The sequence below is a fragment of the Hibiscus syriacus genome, unplaced genomic scaffold (assembly GCF_006381635.1).
Source record: "Hibiscus syriacus cultivar Baekdansim isolate YM2019G1 unplaced genomic scaffold, ASM638163v2 tig00110745_pilon, whole genome shotgun sequence".
Taxonomy (NCBI): domain Eukaryota; kingdom Viridiplantae; phylum Streptophyta; class Magnoliopsida; order Malvales; family Malvaceae; genus Hibiscus; species Hibiscus syriacus.
In genome coordinates this window covers 1,091,213-1,109,505 of record NW_024062847.1, presented here as the reverse complement: position 1 = coordinate 1,109,505, position 18,293 = coordinate 1,091,213, and positions in this window count along the sequence as shown.

Genomic DNA, 18,293 nt, shown 5'->3' with positions numbered 1-18,293 from the left:
AAATAGTCCGAGATGACTATAAATGAGAAAATACCCTGAAAATTAATACCTAACTCAATAAATTACAGATTTAATTGTTAAGATTTTGTCTTTTACAGAAAATTCTTTATAAACTATTTGTAACATCTAAAAAGGCAATTTACTCGAAAATCTCCGAGTTAAGAGTAAATACCTGAAGCATAATTTATCGAGGTTACTCTTTGTCAAAATTGTTCGAAAAGACTGAAATAGATGATAAGTTTAAATTAAATAATAAGATTGGACGGAAGGAAATGATTGAAATGCTCTAGATTTATAAAATGACTAAACTACCCCTGGAATGGAAATAACCAAGAATATCACCAAGCTCAGAAATGATTGGATATCCTTAAGCTCTGAAATGACTGGAATAACATTGAGTATATGGCCAAAATACCCTTATAGCCTAGATTAAGTAATTATCTTGGATTTATTTAAGGAATCAAAATAAACATGGGTGTTGTACTACCCTTAAAAGTTTTGGAACATAACTTAAGTGAGCCGATCAATCCTAATGATATGTCAGTACCTGTATGGCATATATATCACCGGAATGAGTGTTCGTCTTTTCAAGTTTGGATCGATGATAATTTTGGAAGTACTCAGCTCAGCTCAACTCTAGATCACATTTGGTACTAATAAGTGAATATTTGTTAGATAAATCAACCACAAAGACCAAATTGAACTGAACTGAAGTACCATATATTTGAAATCAGAAACGTCTGAATTACTATGGAAAACCCTGAAGTAAGCTCAATGATTGAGGATTAAATAAGTGATTTGGATGTGTTTGAAATGTTAATGAACTTACAATATGTAATGTCCTTATGGGCCATGGACTAAAAATAGAGCACGTCAGTATTTACTGATATCGTTGAATCGCAGAAAAGAAATAAAGACCATTGGAAGATCTATTCAACAATGATTTCGTAGATGATCTATATGGATAAGAATTTTAGGTATTAAAAAGTGAATACCTGGAAGGGAAACGAATGAACCGGTCAACATGCATTAGTTCTAGGAGTTGTTCAACTTGAGTTATTTCGATTATCCGATAGATCGACACAGACTGTAAATGTCCTGAACCTTCATTTTTTCATTATCATCTCAAATCACATTCTGAATAACTGAGGATTCTATCAGTTAATGAACTCTTCCAATAATGATTCTAACTTCTGAATTCTATCAGTATAATGAAGATTTGCCTTTCTCTGCGCGATAAGATTATCCAATATCTCTGAATATTATCTGGAAACTCTAGTGTGTTCTCTAATCACAAGGATAATTTATCTGATTTCTGATTTGGATTCTGTTCTGATATCTGACATAAAATTTTTTTATTTGGGGGTATTATTAGAGGAAGTATATATGCAGGCTCCTCTGCTTTTTTCTCAGGGCCTTACTGTTGTGCAGGGGGTGTATGGTTCTGGGAAACCTACACATTTTGATGTGTTGGGCTGGAGGAATTAATATGGTTTCTAAATCTTAAAAATATGTTTTAAAAAGATCTGTATCTTTTCACTAGTTTTGTGGGAACACACTAAATAACCTATTCTGATCTCCTGAACTCAATCATCTGAAATATTTCCTTGAACTAGACGCTCATTGTTTGTTACAACTTGAAATATCAGTGGAATCTCTGTTCAACATACAAATTTTGTATATGTATGAACCAATAAGGCAACAAACGATTATATGTTATCTGCATGTCCTGTAGCATCATCTGGTAGTTCTGTATTACTATGATTTCCAAAGCTCACTTTGTTACTCACCTTTTTAGCTTAAAAGAATCGTACCAATGTATCTATCGACATCAATAAGGAAGTACTTCCGGCGTTGCTCGCAGATTATGGTACATGTGATCAGGGGTCATGTAAATGTATTTTTTTTATATACGAGTCTGAAATTTTGTTTGATTTTCGCATACTGATAAATCATTTTATGAGTTATATGTTTTAATAAAAGTTTTAAATTTTCTGACATTTTTATAGTGGGTCGGTCTGGTGGCACTATTGTGACACCTCAGATCGGATCGGGTCACCCACATTGGTCTGAGGGGGTTACATAATATGCTCAACATACCTATTAATCGATATATTAAAAGTATTCATTCATATCCCAATGTATGTCAAATGAAAGTGCAAGGTACGTGAGTTGCACATAAGTGCTAAATGAAAGTATAGGTAACGACACTACTAATATATCGAAATGGTAATTCACAAAATCATTATGAATACCATGCATTCACACATGGTGACGAAAGTACAAAGAGGTATTGATATGAAAATGCAACATATGCATTAAAAAAATCGATCGATAACCATCATACTATAAGTATGCCAAAATGCACCTTTGACTCTCAATGCATATACAATAGGCCTTTAAATCAAATTTGTAAATTAAACATTTATTCTGAAACAATGATAGGTGTTAAAATAATATAAAAATTCATCCAGCTACATAAGTGCAATTCAAATCCTAAAATTTATTTGTAAGAAATCATTTTCATAAACTTTATAAAAATATTTCAAAATACGGTCAAACATGAATCGCAAGTCATCCTCATATCATATAAGTACATAATAAATGCACTCACTTGGCATGCCTCACTATTATGCCTTATTATCGAAATTCGATTGTTACTAAACTTTTTCCTTCCCTTTCGTTTTGCTCGTATCTCGAGTTTGATCATGATCAACACGAGAATCCATACAAAGCATATAAAAATATAGAATACATGTTAAAATTTTACTACCATTTCATGCTTAATAATAACACCCATTTCCTGTAAATGTCCCTGTACATGAATCACATATTTTACTAATTTTTAAAACATTTTCGTACTTGAAAACCAATAAAATTTGATTTCTTTAAATAAACAATTTAATAATATAGTTTATAAAACATTCTTCAAATATATATAAATATAATAACGTTTAAAATCCGTCAAACAATGGATCAAGTTTTAATATAATATAATTCTATAACCAAGTACCAAGTATCTTATCAGAATATCACAACATATCTAAGTACATGCCAACTAATAATATCAAAATAAACATCTAGAGATGTCATATTGTTACTAAAGAGACACCTTGATAGATGATATCAGCTACCCTCCTCACTCCTATTTGTACAATAAATTTACGTGTGAAAAGCATCACACACACTATGTATTCACTTAGTGAGGCATAAAAAAATAAATAAGGAATTTAAAAACATGAGTAAACCATTAAAAGATCAAAATAAGGTTTATTGTATAAAATACATAAACGCATAAAAACTAACTTGATAAGCCAAGTTTCCATTAAATAACATGCGAAACAATATTTAGTATGCTCGGCATTCCTATGAATCGATATATTCAAAATTCTTCTTTCATATCCCAATGTATGTCAAATGAAAATTCAAGGTACATGAGTTGCACATAAGTGCTAAATGAAAGTATATGTATTGTAGTAACAATGACACTATACTAATATATCGAAATGGTAATTCACAAACTCATCGCAAGTCATCCTCATATCATATAAGTACATATAAATGCACTCACTTGGCATGCCTCAGCCTTACTATCGAAATCCGATTATTACTGAACCTTTTCATTGCCTTTCATTTTGTTCGTACCACGAGTTTGATCACGATATACACTAGCATCCATACAAAACATATACAAATATAGAATACGTGTTAGTATTCTTACTAACATTTCGTGCTTAAAAATAATGCTCCAAAAGTACTATTATTTTTTAATTCTTTAAAAATTTATCTTAATTTTTCCTTTTTATTCATATTGGGCTCTTGCCATTAATTCTTCAATTAAATGCCCAAATAAGCCCAATAATTTCCAGAATTAAAATTTTATCCCAAATATCTCAAGAGTGCCATATTTACTATTTACTCAACTAACTTTCTCAATGTTTATCATTAACCACTCAAACTGTAAACTTTCCAAAACTGCTAAATTTTACATTCCAACTTTAATTTCAATCCCCAAATAGTAATTTCCAGCATATTTCAACAATTATTGAACAATTATACAACAAACTATAATTTTTTCATAATTATCGATTCGGTCCCCTAACTTTTACAAAAGTATAGATTGGCCCAAAAAATTCTAAGGCTTTTAGAACCTTTTTAATATCGTTTCTAAGCCATAATTTTTTTTTACAATTTTCCCCATCATATTCCTCAAGGTCGAATGGTTTATGTACCTAAAACTAGGGTTTTCATGATTTTACTCGATTTTTATTTGATTCAAACATGAAACCAACCTCGATTCAACCTTATACAATCTTGATAAGCAAAGCCCTAACCAAATTTATCATAACGTAAACTTCTTCCAAAATTAGGGTTAGGCCAAAATTATCTATAGCTTATATATGCTTCATCAATTCCATAAAACCTTATTTAATTGATTTTAATAAAAAATCAAACTTGGAATTGATTCTACAACCTCAAAACATCAAAATCCTTCATCAATTCCATAAACCTTAGAATTTCTGATCATTGAACACAAACCATATTAGCAAGCAATAAAGGTACCAAATGATAGCGTTTTTCGAATAGAATAACTTTCTGGCATGATCCAAAGTTGAAAGGAAATTGATCAAAAATGAAAAATAAAATTTCTCTTACCTAGGTCATGGGGAGCACGAAATGGTGCTGAAAAATGTCCTAAGTTTCATGAAATTTTCAAGTAATTTCATGTTAATTTAACCTTTATTTAAGCTTAAATGAATAAAATTTTAATTTAATGAGAATATCCATTTTTCCATTAACGAAACTTGATATTTACTATAATACCAAGCCACATAACCTTATTAACTTTCCAAAGTCAAAGATGAACAAAATATTTTACCCTTTTCCAATTTTACCAAGAAAATTTCTAAAAATTGCAATCTTGCCACTTTAATCCAACAGTCCAAATTAAACACGCAAATAAGTTCTCAAATCCATTGATCCATGTTATTTTCCATCATTTTAACATGTGGAAATAATATTTTTAAGCCTAATTTATCTTCCTTCAATTTTTTCCCGAAATTTCTACTCAATTCGATTTATCGATTTCTTATTGGACTTTAATCTTTTCAAGGTTTCAACATAAATTTCAAATCAAAAATATGATTTCAGTAAAACTCCACTTTCAAAATTAAACTATCTATTTATGGAATAAAAATTACTTTCAAACTTTTCCCAATTTTATACTTAGGCCACTAAACTTTCAAAACTTAAATTTTTGTCACTAAGTAAATTATGGGGTATTATAACTCTCCCCCTAAGAAACATTTTTCCTCGAATTTTAGTACGTACTTAATCTAAAGAGGTGTGGATATTTTCTTTTCATGTCCTCTTCTCTTTCCTCAGTCTCTTACTAGAATTTATGATTCTACCAAAGAACTTTGACCAAAAGAATCATTTTGCAACTCTTTGACTTCTCAAGCTAAAATCTAAATTGGTTCCTCTTCATATGTCAAATCTAGTCGAATATCTATTCCTATTGGGTGATATTATGCGCGATCTGATCGACACTTCCTGTGCATCGACACATGAAAAATATTATGGATTTCTCCATTCGAGAGGAAATATGAACTGATAAAAACATTATGGATCTTGTCCGACTTTTTTCAAAGTCTAATAAGGTCCAATAAATCTCGGACTCAGTTTTTCGTTGCGTCTAAACCGTAAAAATTTCTTCTAAGGTGATATCGTAAGAAATACTTTATCATCCACTTGATATTCTACCTCTTTTCTCTTTAGATCTGCATAAAACATTTTTTGATAGGAAGATATCTTGAGATTATATTGAATGATCCCCACTTTATCTTTCATTTCTTTCATCAAATCAAGACCCACTAGATCTCGATCCTTAAGCTCGAACCAATTTAATGGTGTTCGACACCTTCTACCATAAAAGGCTTTATACGGAACCATCTTGATGCTCTGATGATAGCTGTTGTTAAAAGCAGATTTTATTAAAGGAAAATACTTTTCTAATGATCAAGACAAATGATTTTCTAATGATCCCTGGATTTGATCACACACGCCCTTATCATATTCTTCAATATATGAATAGTCTGTTATGACTGACCATCCATCTATGAGTAATAAGCCATACTAAAATTTAATTGTGTACCCAAGGTATCATGCAAGAATTTCAAACTATCTCTTTTATGTACAACTCAATATTTGTATCCATCGAATAATATGTATGTACTAGATGAAGTGAGCAATCTTGGCTAATCTATCAATAATCTACCAAATGGATTTTTTCTTGTTGGGTGTAATAGTAACCCTGAAATAAAATCCATAGTGACTCATTCCCAGTTCCATTCAGGAATGGATATCGGTTGTAGCAATCCGAAAGTCACTTGATGTTCATCTTTCACCTATTGGCATATCAGACACTATGCCATAATTTTTGTGATGACTCTTTTCATACCAAGCCACCTATATCAACTCTTTAAGTCATGATACATCTTTTTATCACCTGGATTCATAGTCAATTGCCTATAATGCCTCAAAAATAATATATTTCTTTTGTTCTTCATCTTTGTGAATACAAAGTTTCCTACGATAGTGAAAACATTCGTTGGACCTGACCTCAAAGTCCTTAATCTCACCATTTTATACTTGTCCAATTCTTACCAAGCACTTCTCATGTTTTCCTTGCATCCCTTTTATCTGGTCCAAAAGAATTTAATTTAACTTTAACTTAGCAATCAATGCACCATCTTTCTTTAAAGATAAATGTGCATCCAAAGCTCGTAAAACTATAAAAGTTTTTCGTCTAAGTGCATAAGCCACCACATTAGCATTTCCTAGATGATAGCCAAAGATCACACTGTAATCCTTTAAAAGCTATTTCCAGTTTCTCTGTCTCATGTTCATCTCTTTTTGAGTTAATAAGTACTTTAGGCTTTTGTGATATGTGTAAATATAACACCTCTCACCATATAGATAATGACACCAAAACGTTAAAGCAAATATGACTGATTCCAACTCTAAATCATGAATTTGGTAATTCCTCTCATGAGTCTTTAATTATCTCGAGGCATAGGCCACAACTTTACCTTTTTTCATAAGCACACATCCCAAGCCGTTATGAGATGCATCACTAAAAACCACATAATCTTTACCTGACTCAGGTTGTGCAAGCATTGGTGCCTCTATTAAAAACTTCTTTAGCAATTCAAAACTCTTTTGGCACTTTTCCATCCAAAGAAAATGCACACCTTTCCTTAAAAGCTTGGTTAGTGGTGGCGCTATCATCGCAGAGTTCTTTACAAACCTTCGATAGTAACCAGCAAGTCCCAAAAACTCTAAACTTCTAAGATGTTTGTTGGGAGTTTTCAATCCAGTGTAGCATGAATTTTCTTGGGTCTAACCTTATGCCATCTACATAAACAACATGGCCAAGAAAAGCAACTTCTGTCAACAATAATTCACATTTTGACAGCATGACATATAATTTTTCTCTCAAAGAGTCACCAAAATTTGATTCAAATACCTTTTGAACACTTGATTAATCAAATCCATAAATGCTACAAGATAACTTCCCGTTGCTGTCTATATAGAAAATGCTAGATCGACTTGAGGTCAATGTTTTTTTAAGCCTTATCCTTCTAGCTTCATTTTGAACTCCATTTTATTAGTTTTTATCTATAGAGAGAAAAGTAGGTTTTGAAATAGTTTTTAGAACTTTTGGATTCTAGAACTTTTTAGAATTATATGAGTTGTAAGGTTTGTGTTTAGTTTGAAATCAACATTTAGTTGAGTTAATAATCCATTCTCTTACCTTTGGTTAGTAAAAGAGGTTGGAGAAAGATCAATAGCAGAGGAAAAAGGAAAAGTTATTTCTTGAGTTTTTTTAGGACATGGTATCAAACAAAGGATTCAAGTTAACACACTTACAAACTTTTCATACCATTTATGAGTCCTTAGTATGCATTCAAGCCATAAAAACATAAGTTGTGAAGTATGTACGATCATCCATTACCATTGGGTGTTATTCAACTTGTTTAAAGCTTCTTTATGATCTATCCTATAATATTTAAACTTATATTGGTTAATTGGAAAAGTTAGAATGGTTTTGTGAAGGTTTTTAATTATTTAAGCGTGTGAAAATTTGGAGTTATAGATGAGATTTTGAAACCCGCTATAGCTAGTTTTAAAACCGTTTGTCTATAATGTAAACCTTCTCAAAGGTTTTGAAAACCCTAATCGATGTTTTAAAACCCCTAAGGGAGGTTTTGAAACCCCTAAGGGAAGTTTCGAAAGCCTGAGATAGATTGTAAAAATTCCATGTTGAGGTTTTAAAACCCCTGCCTGATTTTGGCCAAATAGGCCTAGAATTGTGCACTTATGGCTGTGTACTTATAATATGCTTCTAATTGGAATACCTTCTAATGAAATGATAAGTGAGAATGAATTGCAATATACAATTAAAAATTAGAAAAAATTTAGGGCGACAAAAAACTAGCCTTAATTGATGCTCATGAAATGATCCAGTTATATCCTTTGGTAGTGCGCGAGGCACTTTAAGCTAACTAGCATAGCCGTAAGGTTTGACACTCAAGGAGATGGCTAGTCGAGGGTGTTGACTGATGTAAGAATTTAGGGCACCATCCTTGGTAGCTATAGGGGTGTGTGAGCTCCGAGATATAGAACCCTCAGCTGCACCATGATGTCTACCACAGTGTAAAGAGCGTAGTATATGAGTATAATCACTATTGCAGTTTATCAACTAACTTGAGCGTGACATGAACACTTTTAGTATGGCTTATTAGTTAGTGTGACACTGGCCTAGTTAACTCAGCGTTTCAAATTTGTTTCCTTACCTATGTTTGTCGAAGAGGAGACTGAGCATCTTTTTGCCAACAGTGATCCAGATCAAACTAGTGCATAGTACGTCTCGAGTTCATCTTAGAGGGTATGTGTATTTGTAAACCCCATTTTTTATATTCAAGTAGTAACTTATTTCAAACACTGGTTTGTATGAGTTGCATTGTTATTTTTTGTAGCTCATGCTATAAACTATTCGATTTAAATTGTGTTTGATTTATCTAAGCATGAATATTTAGAAACATTTGTTTTAAATTGAATTTAAAAATAAAAAAATTATTAGCCACTCCGGTGGTTCGTGTGAAATTTTCTATTGGTCGACTGTGTGTCATACTGTTCTAGGGTATTACAGATGCTACCCTGTAAAAACACCAAAAGCTTGATGCTACGAAAATGCTATAGCAATCAAGCAAGTACACGTATATCTAATCAAGTAATAAAGTGGAAATTACAAGAGTTTTAGATTTTGAATCGACAAGGACAGTAATATATACTAAAAGAATAACACGCTAGATAGAAAGTATTGAAATCAATAACAAAAGATACCAGCTCATGCTACAACATTCCAGGAAGTAATTGGTCAGCTATTGAATCAAAAGATATGATATCATGACTTCCAAATTTTATACAAAAATTGTATACTTGATATATGTGATCAGTATTGATTAAAACCAATTGAACTACTTTTATACATTTCATTAATTAAAGGCTCAAACTATTAACAATACTAATCCATCAAATGCACCCTTTTTAGTGTACCTATTCTACTCAGCAATACAAATGCTCATAAACGTATATAGAAATTTGAATAAAACTATTTATAGATTAAAACGAAAATACTATATATTTAATTGAAATTATCTCTACTCACAGTCATGAAGTTCAAAGCTCATAAACTAAGTATTAAAGTGAACAAAAATAAAGAAATTCAAAATAAACATCCATTATAGTTTAATCATTCAAGTCACTCACTCACTTGATAGAAGGCATTGAACAATGATCTACCGACTGTTAGAGCTCATCAACAAACTTCTTTTATGCTGCAACAATCCCTGGCATAGGACTTAGGCTTTCATGGCTTGAAAATAAATAACATGGTAAATGGTACTTTGGATCTCTCACAATCGTCACTATTTTTTCACCCAAGTACTCCTCTTCTATAGCTTGGATGAAAATTTCATTTCCAGTAGGAAAGGTCCATGTTTCAAACATTATCTAACCAAATGACAGTTTTTCGAGTCAGTTGTTCCAAACTAGTAGGTTTTTACAATCATCTATTTCTTAGATGACCACTACAACATTCAAACATTATTTCTTACATCACTACTACATCAATGCAACAATTTTCAGTAGCAAAACTTAATTTTAGCCCTTAGCAACCCATTATGCTTTTATTATGAAAAATATGCAAAACCTAAATATTCTTAAGTTCAAACTAAACCTGGGTAAATAAGGCTACTAATGATAAGTCTTTTAGAGAGTTATCATAATGCCACCTTTCTTCGAAACTCATTGCACATGACTGACTGAATTGTTGTCTGAAATTGGATATATAATTCCAATATCCAACCATTTTGTAATCTCTTTTCTAACCACTTCTTTCATGACTAGGTTTAACATTCATTGATGTTCAATCAAGCTACTATTGGGGTCCTTCCACATAATTTTGTGCGTGCAAAATAATGGACTAATGCCTATTATATCAGCAATGCTCCAGACAATTGTTGTCTTGTGTTGCTTCAGCACATCAATCAACTGAGCTTCCTAAGATGATGTAAGCTATGTTGCCACAATGACTAACAGTGTTTCATTTTCTCCTATGTAAGCATATTTAAAATGCTCTAGCAAAGATTTCAATTCAAGCACTAGTGCTTTCTAAGTAGATGTCTTTTGAGATCAAATTACATGATCGAGCATTTCTAGAGCTTCAATATTTCGCAGATAATTGCTACATCATTCACCTTCTACATCATCAAATAATTCCTCAATTGATATCGAATTACAAGTGATACAATTTGTGTTACAGTATTCTTTGTAGTGCTCCTGTGCAAAGACATCAATCACATCAAGTCAGAAATATTCAACACTGTCATTTACAAAAGAAACATCATTAAAAAACATTAAAAGTGATACGATCATCATTTAAACGCACAATCAACTCTCCCTTTTCAACGTCAATAAAGGTTTGGCCCGTGGTAAGGAATGGGCGGTCAAGAATAATTTGAACATATATATCTGTTTCACAATCCAAAATGATGAAGTTTATGGGAAAAATGAACTTGTCTACACTTACAAGCATATTTTCCACAATACCACTAGGATGCATGGTAGAGCAATCAACAAGTTATAAAGTTATCAAAGTAGGCCATGCTTCACCGCTTCCAAACTTGATAAATAATTACAATGGGATTAGATTATGCTAGAAACAAAATCACATAAAGCTTTATCTCCAAATGTATCACCAATATTGCTAGGAATATTCAAACTCCATAGATATTTAAGTTTTAGTGACAAATGACTTGTAACCATATCACTATATCTTTTGGTAAAAGTGACAATCTCAAATTCACTAAGCCTCATTTTCTTAAAAATAACTTCTATCGTGAATTTGATGTAGTTTGGGTTTTGCTCTAAAGCAACAATCAACAGGATATTAATTGTGAGTTGGCCAAGGACATTAATGAAAGCTTTATATTGTTGGTATTCCTTCATCTTTTTGAAGCGCTATGGAACTGGTGGAGGCATCTTTAGTTGTTGTTGTTGAGGCATTGAAGTTGGTAGAGAGTCAGATGTGGCAAGTGTTGCTATCGACATTGACTCTAAATTACTACGCTATCTTACATCTAATATTGTTGTACGACTCACATATGACTCTAACTTAAAGTCTTTACTCTTTTCCTTACCATTATTAGGAACCTCTGCATCATTATTCCTAGACTTCTTAATAGAATCCCCAATATAAATTCTATTCCTTATACTAATTGCCTTGCAATGCTTTTACCTTGCTGCTCTGAATTTTTAACATCACTAGGCAACGTTCCTTCCAACCAATTATTGAGAGCATTAACCATTTGTCCCATATGATTCTCTATGTCCCTTAATGATGTTGATTGGATCACAATGTTCTCTTTAATCAAAGCCTCAAGAGATGATAAAGTTAAAGTTTGGGTTGAAGATTGTCCTTGATAAGTTTGCCTTTGTTATAGCAGAGTTACTTAATAATATGCTTGTGGCTGTGAAATTGGTTACTACTGATTATAATGTTGTTGCTGATAATGTTGTTATTGTGGATTAACAACATTGTAACTTCTCTAATAAAGATTGGGATTATTTTTGAAATTGGCATTATGTGTGTTGCCAAAAGCACTGCCATTCCTTTAACAATTCTGTACGTAATAGAAATACTATAAATTTTAGGGGCATTCATTAAGGTTGAGATTATCTCTACAGTAAACAAAAGTGATGAAAGACGCAACCTTGACTTCATACATTCCCCTTGAATTTTATAATTTCTTCATAATATCTATCAACCCTGAAATCTAAGATACCATAGAGTCAAAAGCTTTAGAATCTACTGCTGCAATGTGGCATTGACTAAAATATTTATCGTATTAGGGCATTGGCAATCATTAGTTGAGATCCTCTCTAGAATATCATAAACTTCATTATATGTCTTATCCAACAAACCTCTGTTTACTGAAGTGTCGACCACCAGCAAATCCTTTAATCTTTCATGTGCTTCATACAAACTTTCATCATCAATTTACTTGAAATAAGTTAGGTCATTTCGGTGTTCGAATTCATGTTTGGCGGGTTGAATCGCAACAAAAATTTATGTGCTAACTTATTCTAGTATGTCATAGCACCAGGTGGAAATGAACTAAACCTAGGTTCACAATATGCAAAATATGTGAGATTAAACAAATATGATCCTAAAATGCTCCTAAAAATGCTCAAGTTCAAACTAAACATGGGCGAAAAGGCTAGTAAAGATAACTTTTTTAAGAGTTATCAACAGACATGAAAACCTATTCTGAATCTGAGATTTCACACGTGACTCAGAATATCGCTTAGGTAACCTCTCATGGTGGCATAAATGCCTCACTTGTAATCACTAAACATCATCTAGATGAAAAGGATTTTATACAGTGATCTCAATATGTTCTCATGTTGATTCAAGGCTATTGCAATTTGGGATACATCAATAGGGAAATCTCATCCGAACTCAACAGATCCTACCTATGCTATAATGGAACTCAATAGCTCAATTGTAATGGAATAGTTGATCTATTAATGGAGAGCCATATAAGCTATACTTACCTATTTTAAAGACTGCAAAAGCTATGTGGATTTCAGTTAAGGAAAAGTATTCAGACCTGGGAAATGCCACTCAAGTGCTTAAGATCAAACTTAAGTTAAAGGACATTCGACAGGGAACATTTGATGTGACCAACTACTAAAATAATATGAAGATCCTATGGTAGAAACTTGATATGTATTATAAAGAGGACTAGGATGAAGGCATGGAGCACACCAAGTTCATGCCACACCTCAACAAAGAATGACTCCATAATTTTGTAGTAGGGTTGAACCACGAATTAGATGAAGTTTTGGTTGTATCTTTGGTAGTACTCCTCTATCAGTCATCGACAAATCCTTCACAAAGGTCCAAAGAGATGAAAATCGTCATCGAGTCAAGAGTGGATACATAAAGGAACTCAAATTTGTGACCAACCTTGGTCACCGTCCTGTTAAAACCATAGCCCTTATCTGCAAGGGTTCTCAACCTTTGAAAACTCAAGAAGGAAGTGATTAAGGTCCAAATTAATTGGGAGATCTCTTATAGTACAACCAACACAATTGAACTGGTCACACAAAGGAGAAGTACTTTAAGCTTCAAAGCTATTATATGAAACCAAAAAATAAAAAAATAACAAGGCTTTACTATCCTCCAACACTACTTTTGTCTCCAATAAAGTTGTCCAAGATGTTCATCTAACCAATTCTCAACTCAAAACTCTCCATAAGAAGATTGTACTCGAAGTGCTCATGAATCTTTGGTCATTCAATGTATTTCCCTTAATACTACCTCTGATTCTAGTGACCAGTCTGCCTGGATTCTCAATTCGAGTGCCTCCAATCACATGATAGGTAACTAATCCTTATTTTACACATATGCCCTCTAGCGCACAACTAAACCAATAACTAAATAGTAGATGGCTCAAACTCACCTGTTGCTATAGTTGGATCAATTTAACTCATGAAGAATTTTTCTCTTGAGAAAGTTCTACATTTTCTTACTTTATCTTGCAATTTACTTTTAGTCAATAAACTCATGAAGCTAAAGATGTTCTTGTTGATTTTTCTGCTCTTGGTTGTGTTATTAAAGAACATAAATCGGGGAGGATAATTGGCATTGCTAAGGTAGAGGATGTACTCTATTTATAGAATAACCATAATGACAAAGAATAAGCAAGAGAACTTACGAGAAGGATTAGCTCCCTGTGCTTTAGTGAGGACACCATCATGTTTTGTCATTGTAGGTTAGGGAACCCAAACTTCCTATATTTGAATCATTTTCTTCCGCTATTATTTCTTAATAAAAGTACAAGTTCCTTGAAATGTGAAATTTGTCAATTATCTAAAGCATACTCGTGTAACGTACCCTTTGAAACCTTATATCCAATCCCAAACTTTCTCTCTAGTACATAGTAACATACGAGGGGCTAGCTAAGTAAAAACTGTAACAAGAGCTAGATGGTGCATAACCTCAATGATGACCATACTAGATTAAGTTGGGTTTATCTTCTTAAATAAAATTATGAAAAGTAAAAAATGTTGCATAACTTTCAGTCTATAATTCGGATCCAATTTAACTCCATCATACACACGCTTCGTATTGATAATGAGAGAATACCTCAACTTTGTTTTAATCACATACATTTTTAATCAATACATTATACTTCAAAGTTCATGCCCCGACATAGTAGAGTAAAATGAAAATTCTGAAAGAAAAAATTAACACCATCTATACGATTATTGAGCCCTAATATTTACCATGAATGTCCCAAAATATTTATGGGGAAGGTAGTCCTTACTACATGTTATCTAATAAATTAAATACCATACAATGTCCCCAACCTCCAAACACCCATAAATACCTACAAAAGGCCTTACCACTATTCTGTATTCCTAATCAACTAGCTAAAATATTTGGTTACAAGGCATTTGTCCATTTTAATCAACCTAAATAATATAAAATTGATCCTCAGGCTCACGTATCTGTCTCCATTGGTTACTATATAAGATACAAAGGGTACAAATGCTATTCACCAACCTTGTGCCATTTGTTTGTCTCTCAGGATGTCACATTCTTTGAAATCTAACCTTAATTTTTAGCAACTCGTCTTCAGGGGGGACTCTCAATAAAGATGAGACCCTTATACCCTTTTATCATAACTTAAAACCTATTCCTACCATTCCTATTGCATAAAATCCTAATAACCTTGATGTCCTTATAATTCCATATTTTTTTGATCCTCTCACAAAGTAGGAAAATAACTTTTCCTCTCCAATTATGACCTTTCCACCGAAACATAATAGATTCTTGCCTCTAAAAATCAACAACAATAATAAGTTCTTGAACTAGTTGTTTATTCTCAATGCCATCATTGTTCTGAAACTAGCAGAACATCAGAGCCAATTTTATCCAAATGATGATTATTCTGTACAAGATGTTTCCATTTCTTCATCATCTATTAATCTTTTGATTGTTGTTCGTAAAAGCACAAGGACATGCACCCTATATCCTATCTCTTGGTTTGTATCTTATGGAAATTTTTCTAAGCGTACAAGACTTTTATGACTAATGTAGATTACGTAGAGACCCCAAGAAGTGTGAAATAAGACATTGAATCAACCGAATGGAAAAACTTTGTAATGTAAGAGATAGATGCGCTAAAAAATAATGGGACATGGGAAGTTTTAGATATGCCTAAATGAATGAAAATAGTAGGATGTAAATGGATCTTCACCACAAAATTCAAGCCCAACGGCAACATTAATCAGCATAAATCTCAACTTGTGGAAAAAGGTTTCACCTAAACCTATGGCTTCGACTACGATGAGATGTTTGCACCTGTTGCAAAACTTAATATTGTTCGTGTTCTTCTATCTCTTGCTGTCAACCTTGATTGGTCCTTGGCACAATCATATCTAAAAAATGTCTTCATCAATTGTGAATAAACAAGGAGGTATATCTGAATTTTTCACCAGGGTTTGAAGAAGAAAAGGGTCAAGTGTGAAAGCTCAAAAAAGTCTATATACAAGCTGAAATAATCACCAATAACATGGTATAATCATTTGGCAAAGGCCAAGACCAACAGGGAATATACTTAGGGGAAGACAAACCATATTTTGTTCTACAAACACTCAGGAAATGGTAAATGCACTGTTCTTCTCATCTATGTTGACGATACCATACTAACAAGGGATGATTTGAGTGAAATCAGCAAACTAAAACTGATCCTTAGCAAAAACATTATGCTTAAGGACTTCAAATGTCTCAAATACTTTATTGGAATGGAAGTATCAAGGGCTCGGAAAAGTATTTATATTTCTTAACAAATATATGTTCACGATTTACTAGTTGAGACTGCCATGTTGGGTTGGAAACATGTCGAGACCCAAATGGAGTTAAATTTGAAGGTAGGCACTAATAAGGACGAGAATAAGTATGCATGGGTAGATATCAATAGCTCGTAGAAAATATCATATACATATCCCGATATTGTTTTCGTTGTGAGTGTCATCAGTCAATATATGCATAGTCCAAGGGAGCAACATTTAGAGGTTGCATACAGAGTATTAAGATATTTGAAGGGAGCTCCAAGTAAATGTCTACACTTCAAGACAACAACAAACTAATATGTGGAGGTTTATACTGATGCAAATTGGGCAGGTTTAGTAAATGACAAGTTCTCTAGAAGTGGCTATTGTAGCTATGTATAGGGTAACCTTGTGACATAGAAAAATAAAAAAAATTGTCGTATCTCGTAGCAGTGTCGAGGCTAAGTATTGAGTTTTGTATCATGGTATATACGAGGAAATTTGGATACAACAATTAATGCAGGAACTAAAATATTGCATGTCAGACCCATGAATATGTACTATGACAACTAGGCAGTAGCACATAATTCAGTTCATCACGATCGTACTAAACACATAGAGATAGATTTCCATTTTATCAATGAAAAGGTCAATTCACGAAAAGTGTGCATAACCTACTTACCCACTAAAAAACAAGTTGTAGACTTATTAACTAAGAGTCTAAATAAAAGCTTGTTTGAAGATCCTAGTGCCAAGCTGGGTTTAAACAATCTAAATGTTGGCTTGAGGGTAGTTTTGGAATTCTGAGAATTAAGGAGCATAATTATTCCTTATTTCTTGGAGTTGACTTAGTGTAAATAATCTCTAAATCGTATTTCTTAATTTTTATTAATCATTTCCTATTCTTGTTGCCTACTTCCTATAAAATGCAATCTTTTAATTCTTTGAGTATTGAGAAAATATGAATATCTTTTCCTCTCCTAAGATTGTTCAAAGGTTATGATTAGCAAGAAACGAGAATGTGTTTCGATTAAAAAATACAAACTTCGAACGACTAATTTTTTACTCGAAAACGAGAACTTTATTACAGTGTAAGGCTTTAAAATAAGATTATTTGATTAATGAGAACACGTGGTGGGAAAAATGAATGACTTGTGTCACTGCTCGTGATAAAATATTAGATTGGTTATACGTTGGTTTCCTTCGAAAGTTGGGCAAGTGAAGTTTATTGTAGATGGAGTTGCTATAAAAAAATTTGTTGGTTGTGAAGGAATGACGAGAACTGATTCTAAGAATATAGTAGCAATGTTTTCTGGGACTGTTGTTTTTCCAAGACTGGTATTTGCTAAATTAATTGCAATCAAGACTCAATTGAGACTTTTAGGGAGGCTGATTCGATGAAAACAACTGAGTTGGTAATCAAATCTGACTTTCAAGTAGCTTTGAACTGGATTATTTTAACCCTTCTAATACCATGAAGGTTGTAGGATATACTTGAAAAGATTGATCGAAAGGTATGCTCGTTAGGGAAATTTTAGTTTTTATACAATCCAAGGGAAGGCAATATAATGGCGGATTATCTTGAAAAGTCAGTCTAGAAAGACAATAACTATTTTAAAGCTTGGTGGAAATTGTAATTCATTATGGTTTTTTTCTCTAGCTGGATATTCTCTTTAAGGGCAGTTTCTTGGAAGCACAAAGGGTGCCATTTTCTCTAGCTTGATATATCTTTTGTATTCTATCAAGTAATGGCAGCAATGTTTTTGATGTATTTTTTTAATGTTTTTCCTGATTGTGGTGCACTATTTTCCTTCGACTAGCTT